Consider the following 8,649-nt stretch of genomic DNA (forward strand, 5'->3'; position numbering starts at 1 on the left):
GAGTGCTGGGGTCAGATGACCCCAGCCAGGTGTTTGTCCAATCTCCTCTTAAATACCTCCTAGGAAGGGGACAGCACCACCTCCCTTGGAAGAGTATTCCATATTTTGGCAACTCTCACTGCCAAGAATTTTTTCCAGATGTCCATTCTAAATTTGCTCTCCCTCAGTTTGTGGTCATTGTTTCTAGTTACCTTGATGGGCGCCCTGGTAAACATGTATCCCCTACATCCTCTGTCCAGAGAAGAGTGGCAGCCTGGCAGAGACTGGGCAAGTAGGTTTCCCTTCCTTGTCTGGGGGAGCAAAAAGGGAACTGAGGGAGAAGAGGAGGAGCCCCCAGCCTAGATTGGCCTGCTGTGCCCTTTACCCCCTGGATTACCCCTCAGCACCCCAGTTTCTTGCTCACCCCCAATTGTTCCAGCTTACTTTTGGCTGCTACTGCTGTCCTCAAGGATCAGACAGGGAAGGGGAACCTGCCTGCCTGGCTGCTGCTGCCGCCACTACTGCTGCCGCTCTCTGGCTTGGGCAAGTAAGCCAGGGTCATGGGGAGTGTGGGTAAATTGTGAGGTCTGGGGGGGACAGTGAGGAACCCCAGGGACATGGGCGGGGGGCACCTTGCGGGTGGGGGCCCTAAGGGGCAGGGGAAGAGTCCTTCAGGTTGGAGGGGAAACAGGAGGAGCTCCAAGGGATCAAGGGGCAGGGAGGAAACCTAGAATGGGGGTGGAGGGATAATACTTACCTTTCAGTCCTCAGGGCTTCTGCTGGCTTGAATGTATGACTGGTCCAAACTCAAGCTAGCACTAAGACAGTTCATCATTTGAACAGCCCAAAGGGCAACATGTAACAAGGCCCCAAAAGTACCTGCTCAGGTCTGCTCTAAAGTCTCATTGCCTCATTTCTAACAGTTGGCATGCAGGAATCAGGAATGAATAGGCATATGACATACTATATGACAGTATTCCTGAGCATGCCACAAATGCCATGTACATGTGCCTTTAGATCTTAATAAAGGATCCAAACCAATTCCTCTAGCAAATGTAAAATGATGCTGGATTCTTATCCAATGAAATCACTCTTTGCAAAGACTCCCTCCTTCTGATGTAAATAAGTTTCAACAACAGGTGGCTAAATCTGCACTGAATGCAAGTAGGTAGGTAACCTAATTGAATAAAGTGAGAGAAGGCCCTGGAAGTGAGGGAAAGCTAAAGCATCTGTTACTGTTGAGAGCACTGTTTTACTCTGAACTGTAGGCCTGTCTTTAGGATTGAGTTCATGTAAAATGTCAAGGGCCAGATACTCATATTTTACGGCATTAGTGAAATACCAATAGGGCTGCAGTCAACTGCTGTCATATATTAGCAATGTGATTGTTTCATGTGCTCAGTGCCTGGCTTTTCCAGCAGCAGGTGTCTGAGTATGTCATTACCATTGGGAGTAAGTTAATTTAAATCTCCACAGGGTACTGAATAAGAAATATATGCACTAGATTCAGTTCTAGGATGTGTTAATTCCAAGGACATTATTTATCTGATACAGGGTCTTGATCTCACCATGGCCTCCGGGTGGATGAGCCATTGCAGCCACAGAGTTCATTATAGGATCAGACCTAAGAATTGTAATCAGCTTTTGATCAAAGCTCCATTTTTCCCTGACTGCAACTTGCATCCAACCAAGGAAGAAAATCTGGTGGTTGCTAGTTCATGCATTTTCCTCCCTTTAAACACTGTAGTGCTCCATTAAAAAAAAAGAATTTACAACTCACTTATAACTAGCAATGAGGGAATTGAACGAGGGAATATTTCCTCATTATCTGCCAGTACTGAGTTTTTGTAAGAAAAAGAAATAGTTGCTTGCTGTAGCTGAGCATAGCAGCCTGTAAGTATGCAGCCTGTTTGTATTGGCACAAGACTTGTCTAAGCACTTATTAATTTGGGTATTTTCTCATCTACTGAACAGTTGCACTGGGACATGATACTGACAGCAAATGCAGCCCACGTTAAAAAAAATTGAGAGGGTGAGGGGTTCCAAAAGTCCCTTATCCTGATGGGTCTTAAGCCATTTCCATGAGCTGACTGAATTAATTCAGAGCATTATATCTAATTTTAAAAAAAAAATCACCTTTTCATTTACTTATTAAAATAATTGTTAGCCATCAAATTTCAAGATTTATTTTTGTGCTGGTTGCAACAGCTTGTTTGTGAGCTGGTTCTGGATTTTAGTATCTGGTATGTAAAATATGAGTGGCTTTGATGGGATGTTTAGTCACATGATGTTACTGCTTCCAAATAAGATGAGAGTAACTCTCAGAATCAGCTTTCTCTGGAGAGTATTCATGCTGACAAACTGGAACTTGGTGTTCTGTAAAAATTAAGCTCAGTTGGCTTTGAGTAGGCCACTGGGGTGAACATTTTTTTCAGTAAGCCATTCAGTAGAAGTCATGGAAAGCCAAAACAAAAAGTGTGTCAACATCTACAAAACAAACTTGTTTAAGAGTGTGAATGAATATTTATGAAATATTTGATCCAGTATTTCCAGAACTCTGTGACCAACCATGTCAGAAGTGATCCCTGCTTTGGATGCGTTTTGAGTAGTACCCTTTGATATGCAAAGGAGGAAGTCATACAACCCGCCCCTTAAAATACATATATACGTAAAAACAATCCCAGTGGTCAGTATTTCAGAGACTTTCCACATCTGACCCTAATTCTAAATATTTATTTATTATGCATTTATCATAGCAGATGAGTCTGAAACTGCCTTGTATGATAATGTTTCATTTTTCTCTGTTACAAATTGAAGGATATTCATCTTTGTTCATAAAATAAATATTTCTGAAGGCTCTCCTTGAACCACTAGACAGGACCTCTGTGCCTGAAAATCATTCCTTCCCCTGAACAGCCCCATCTGTTGTTCATTTTCAGTTGTCCTGACTGGTAAGGGTCTCCTCTGACTTTTTATGTAAAAGCACATGTGCCATTGCTTGTGTGAGGGATTATCATAAACACTCCACCCTGGGGGAAGCTGTGTGGAAGGCTATGTAGACAGTATTTGTAAATACCCACAAGCTCAACAAAATCATGTTTACTAACCTAATTGGGATTGATTTAGTGAAGAGCAAACTTTTACACAACTGTTTTAGCAAGGAATCGTGGTTTATGGTTTTCAGCAGTATCTATTCCAGGGTTGGGATATATGGCTCTTCAAGTGTCACTAAAATGAGGATGGGAAAAAGACTGGATTGTTATATTCCCTTTGGGAGGGAGGAGGTGGGCAGGGTCAAATACCAGCATAGGTGGATCTAGGATTTTGAAAAGGTGGGGTACAGATGGTGTGGTGTATCTTCACATATAAACACAACATATATTTTTCTCCAATTAAAGTGAAACTAAAAATTTCACTAATAAGCTAGGGACCTAGAGCTAAGTTATTCAATTTAAGTTTGAAGGGAAAAAAAAGTTATTGGAATGTGATTTAATTTGCTATATGATATTTATAAAACACAACAAACTAGGCAAAAAAAAATCCAAATATGTTGTTCAGTTAATTCTGGAGTCATTATAGTAAATATACCTCTGTGTCAGACTCATAAAATAAAAATCAAGCCTTCTTGAGCATCCAGACAGTACCTCCAAGTCTTTATTGAAAGTGATTTCCACATCTGAGCTAGTGTTCACCTGAGATAATATTTCTACACTTGAATTAATGTTTTTAACTACAGTTAAAAAACAGTCTTCAAGGCTGTGAAATGGGAACTATGTTACTAGGAGCATCTGACAGGCATCAGCATTACACAAGTAAGGCTAACTGGAGTAGTGGAATCACTAAAAACCATTTAAAAGGAAAGTGGGCCATTAACACCTGTGAAATGAAAAGTCTAGAAGGAATCAAGCAAATTGTAATGAATCATTAAGTCAACTGGCTTCTTTACTACTGCCTGAGTAGATGTGCTGCTGCCACTGCTAGGCAGTTGGTTTTAAATTTTGGATGGACCAAAAATCAGAGGAAGTTGTAAGTTCACCCCGCCTTGATCTGCCCCTGTATACCAGTAAGAAAGATTCCTTTGTCCCCAGACCTGAGCATCAGTGAATCCCTCTTTTTCCCCTTTTTCAGAAGTTGCTGTAGCCAATTGAGAATGCAGTAAGCTAGACAACTTGTGCCAGGCTGAGCCTCACTCCCTGAGTACTGGGCATAACCTCTAAGCACAGTTTTCTGTCTGGTAGTGCAAACAGAGCTGCAATCACTACTCTGGCAGGTATTTGCTATGCAGGTTATAATCAGTACTAGTGCGCCATATATATCTAATTATTCTTCCTTATCACCAATCAGGCATGCCAATTAGTATGCGGAGGAGAAAATGAATGGATTACTTCCCTGTGTGACCAGTTTCCCAGCAATTAATAGTAGGCAAATTGCCATCTGTTAAGCTGTCAAATACCTGTTTATTTCCTGGGTAAAGAATGAGGGAATATGTGAGATACACGGTAAAGGAGTATAGAGAGAAAGTGGTAAAATGCAGTCAAGGGCAGTAGCCTTTCAGATTATGCCCTACTATAGTAAAGGGGTGTTGGTTGTAGCTGTGTTTGTCTAAGGATGTAGGCAGGCAAGGCTCTTCAAGTAGATGTGATAGCTTTTATTGGACCAACTAAATAGTTGGAGAAATGTTCTTTGCAAGCTTTCAGTCACAAACACCTGAGGGTTTTGTGCACAAACACCTGAGGGGTGTGCCCAGATGCTTGCAAAAAACTTTTCCCCAAATTTTTAGTTGGTCTAATAAAAGATATCACATCTACCCAAAGAGCCTTGCCTGCCTAATGTCTTAAAGACATTTAACAGTTATTTCCTTCTTCCCTTTAATGTGATTTTCAGCACAGGATATGTTTATGCTCTGTGTCTGAGTTGGCTTACAGGCACCGTTTTACTGGTCTCACTTAAAATGCAAGTTCAAATTGATTAAGGTAAGCCAGTACCAAAGGCTGTATTTGCATTCAGTTTATAAACGGGATTAATTTGTGTTTAGTGTCAGCTGGTTAGAAATGTTAAGAAATTAGCCACCACAGAGTTTGCACAGATCTAGAACTAAAATGATTTGATTAAACTGGTATGCAGCTGCGTGTAGGCCAGGCTTGTATCCCACACAGATCTCATCAAACGTAGTGTGTTCTGACCCAAATATTTACTCAGAAAAGAAGGCATACTTGGATGCATTCAGGTATTTCTTCAGAGCCTGCTGCTATAGTGTCTGGATTCCTTCCAGTATGTTACAAACAAGCAGCTATGAAATGCCTGACTCAAATTTACTGCTCTTTATTGGCCCTGAAACAGGCCCACACCCTGACGTGCTGCTGGTCATTGAGTGAAAGCCTCATTGCCTATTTAAGCCCTTACTTCATACCTCGAAAGCTGCCAGGGTTGGGTTGTGGCAGAAAAATCAGAGAAAGCAGATTCTATGAGTGAGTGCTGCTTCTTCCCAGAAAGGAGCCAGCACAGGGGTCCTAGATGATTTTTCCTGTTATGGTGAAAGAGGGAGAGAAGAATCTCAATTCCCATGTGGTGTAGATTCAGTGGAAAAGGAGCAGAGATAGTAGTGAAGTGCAGAAGCATTCTCAGGTTGGGTGGACTAGCCCCTGGCTTAATTTAAAGTGGGTTGAATGGTGCCAGATGACTGTGGCTCAATGTTAATCTGGCTGTATTTTCTTTTCCCTTTGCTGCACCTGTTGTGCCAGCTGCTAGAAGTTTGGAGGAAGGACATAAGTAACATCAGTCATTGTATGCCACCCTGGGATCTTCTACAGATTCTGAAGGTGGGTAGAGGGTACCTCTTACATAGATAAGAGGTAGAGATGCTGTAATCTAGGTAAGACTGTATGGTCAAAAAATCTAACAATCTGAAGTGACTATGTTGCTCCCAGAAGTGATATGCCAGCAAGTGCTTTCTGCACACACATCCAGGAAGTGGGTGGATCCTTACATTCAGTTCCAGAAACCACAGAGTAGTCATCACAGATACTCTCGTGGGCATTGGCATAGTATGGCTTGGCGAAAATAAATGCATGAATAATTGTAATGCTTGACCTTTTGCTGAAGGCTCCATCAATGTCTAGGGTGCTCCCAGGTCTGGCATTGCACTCCAGTTGATATCCATGACCAACCTCTTCCATCTGGATATGACATATAACTTGTTTATACCATTCCAGGTCTTGGCACTGAAGGATCCAAGCATGCTCTCCCCATAGTCCTCCTAACCCAACCCACAGGTTAAGCAGCAAAACCAGTTCTGCCCTATTGCCTGCTGCTCCCCTGCGATGCTGCCTACCCTTTCTATTCATCCTTTTTCTACAGCTTCTCTTAACCCATCTAGTGTAAACCCAGTCTTTTCACTTTCTGTTCCCTTTGGGTATTCTGCAGCAGATGTTTCTGATTGATAGTTTGGTCATAGTTAGGAAAATAATTATACCTTTTTAAACATTTTTTGAGCTGTTGCTGTGAGTGTATATATGCCAACACATTGTTAGAGAGAGAAATGTTTGCTCCTTCTTGTTAACAGATGAAAAGAAAAGCAAGTCTGATTCTCCCTTGTCCCAAACAGGTGTCAAATGTTATCAGCCTGATGTTAGGAAGGCAGTGTCTGTAGTGGGCAGGCTGCTGAATTATGATGCAGAAAACATAGGTTCTCTTTCTGATTCTGGGGTGATCTTTAGTTCAAGCAGGGGAAAGTCACTTGACCACTCTAGGTGTGCCTAAGTGGAGCTATGTCTTTACATCCCCTAAGCATTTGCTTTCATGATATTGTCATTTTTTCCCCATTCTAAAAATGGTAAGAGAAATACAAATATCAAATTACTGGAACTCCAAATCAGGAGCAAAAAAATCAAATTGGGGTGATCAAAATGCAGTTAAAGATATGCAAATACACAATGTTCTGTTTCTTTTCTTTTTTTACATTATTATTAACTATAAATTAACCTAAAGTATTTTTGGATAAAATATTGACATTAAAGCTGGACATCCTGACAAGCACAAAATTCTTCTCCAACATATTTTCAAAAGAGAGAGCCCATCTAAATAGGTCCTTTCCCTTGAAAATTTTCCTCTGACAGATTGCTTCATTGAGCAATTCTTGGTTAGCTAGAATAGATGGCTAGAATTATTAATAATTTATGCATGTTTAGAAATTTATGTAGAAATCTTGACAGACAAAAGGTCCAAGGCAGAGGAAAAATATAATCTTAAGTAAACTGTAAGCTTCTTGGAAATGGCCTGTATTTTATTCTGTGTTTGTACTGTACCTGGAATGACAGGTTTCCAGACATGATGCAGTCTTTACTTGCTTGTATAATTCAGATTTCACATAATAATAGTAGGTATGAAACAAAATGAAAGCAACTGTAAACACATACTTCAAGAAAATATTTTTTGTAAATAATCAAAATAGAATGTTTCCTTACAAAGCCAAAAATGGGTGATTATAGAATGTCTAATTTTGAAGGTAGCTTTAAGAGCAGCTTGCCAAAAAGGTGCCAAACTAAAGTTTTTTGTTGAAGAAGTTAACACTGCTCCCCCAGTCTACAGAGTAGAATTTAAGTATCAAAGCATTAAAAGAATTTAAACATTCATGGACATGTTACAGCTAAGTGTTGGTTAATATTAGAGGTTATTTTTTATGAAGTGCTTAATAATGAACTAAACCCAAATAATCAATCCCTTCCCCCCCAATAACCTCTCTATAAAGAAATGTGTGAATGGACACAGAAGATGTGCTGTAATAAGTATAGGCAGATCCATAACTTTGAAAACAGGGGTGTGGGAGCAGTGACTAGTTTGGCAGGGGGAGCTATACCCCCACCTTCCCCCTCCACCGCACTTCTACCGCTGAAGTAGCTATACCCCCTGCTTCCCCCTCCACCGCACTTCTACCGCTGAAGTGGACAGAACACAGCACTGGCAGGGAGCAAGTGCACAGGAATCTGTGCTCGACCAACGACAGCAGTGCACCTGCCCCTTGGCTGGCAGGGAACGCCAGCAGGGACTGGGAAGGAGGGGGAACCCTCCCACTACTGCTGCTGCCATTGATCCTGGCTGAGCCTGGCTCCCTGTGGAGCTGCTCCATCATCTCTGGCTGGAGAGAGGCAGGAGCACTTCTGAATCTTTTTCCAGGTCTGCTAGGAACAGCAGCAGCAGTGGGTGGATCTCCTCTTCCTGCACCCAGAGGAATAAATAGAAAGGGTGAGAAGGGGAATGGGAAGGGAGGTGCTGCTGAGCATGGACAGTGTGCCGAGCAGGGGAATTCTTATTTGATTTGAGGATTTGAAGATCCTGGCTGATGCTCCTGTGGTATGTTCTGGATTCTGCAGGGGATACAGGCATCTGGAGCTGTAGAGAACCAGAGCCACTGACCTACACTGTGGAAAGGGAGATGCAACCATACCACACCTGTCTGGAGCTGCCCTTGGTAAGAAACAGGTTTTTGACCATCTTGGTAGAGCTTGCAAGATACATGATTGGAAGTACGTGCATCCAAGTAAGCATCAGTACCTTGTTTTACACAGAGACTCAGCATTGCCATGGCCATTAATGACCCATTTTCCCAGTAGAATTCACAAACCAAATTAGGTGCCTAGACTCACTATACAGGGTAGAATTTGGTTATGTACA

The 8,649-nt window shown here is 41.8% G+C and overlaps 1 long non-coding RNA gene across 2 annotated transcripts; it reads left to right on the top strand.

The window, feature by feature from the left end:
• The first annotated feature begins 5,415 nt into the window (after window positions 1–5,415).
• Window positions 5,416–8,443, top strand: LOC102385976. 2 transcript variants are annotated; one of them, XR_322857.1, is made up of 3 exons: window positions 5,416–5,447; window positions 5,721–5,798; window positions 8,349–8,443. It is a non-coding gene; the product is annotated as an uncharacterized LOC102385976 (long non-coding RNA). The 2 variants fall into 2 exon arrangements; XR_322858.1 differs by lacking the exon at window positions 5,416–5,447 and adding an exon at window positions 5,544–5,604.
• Window positions 8,444–8,649: the final 206 nt, after the last annotated feature.

This window comes from Alligator sinensis, unplaced genomic scaffold, assembly GCF_000455745.1.
Source record: "Alligator sinensis unplaced genomic scaffold, ASM45574v1 scaffold560_1, whole genome shotgun sequence".
NCBI classification, from domain to species: domain Eukaryota; kingdom Metazoa; phylum Chordata; order Crocodylia; family Alligatoridae; genus Alligator; species Alligator sinensis.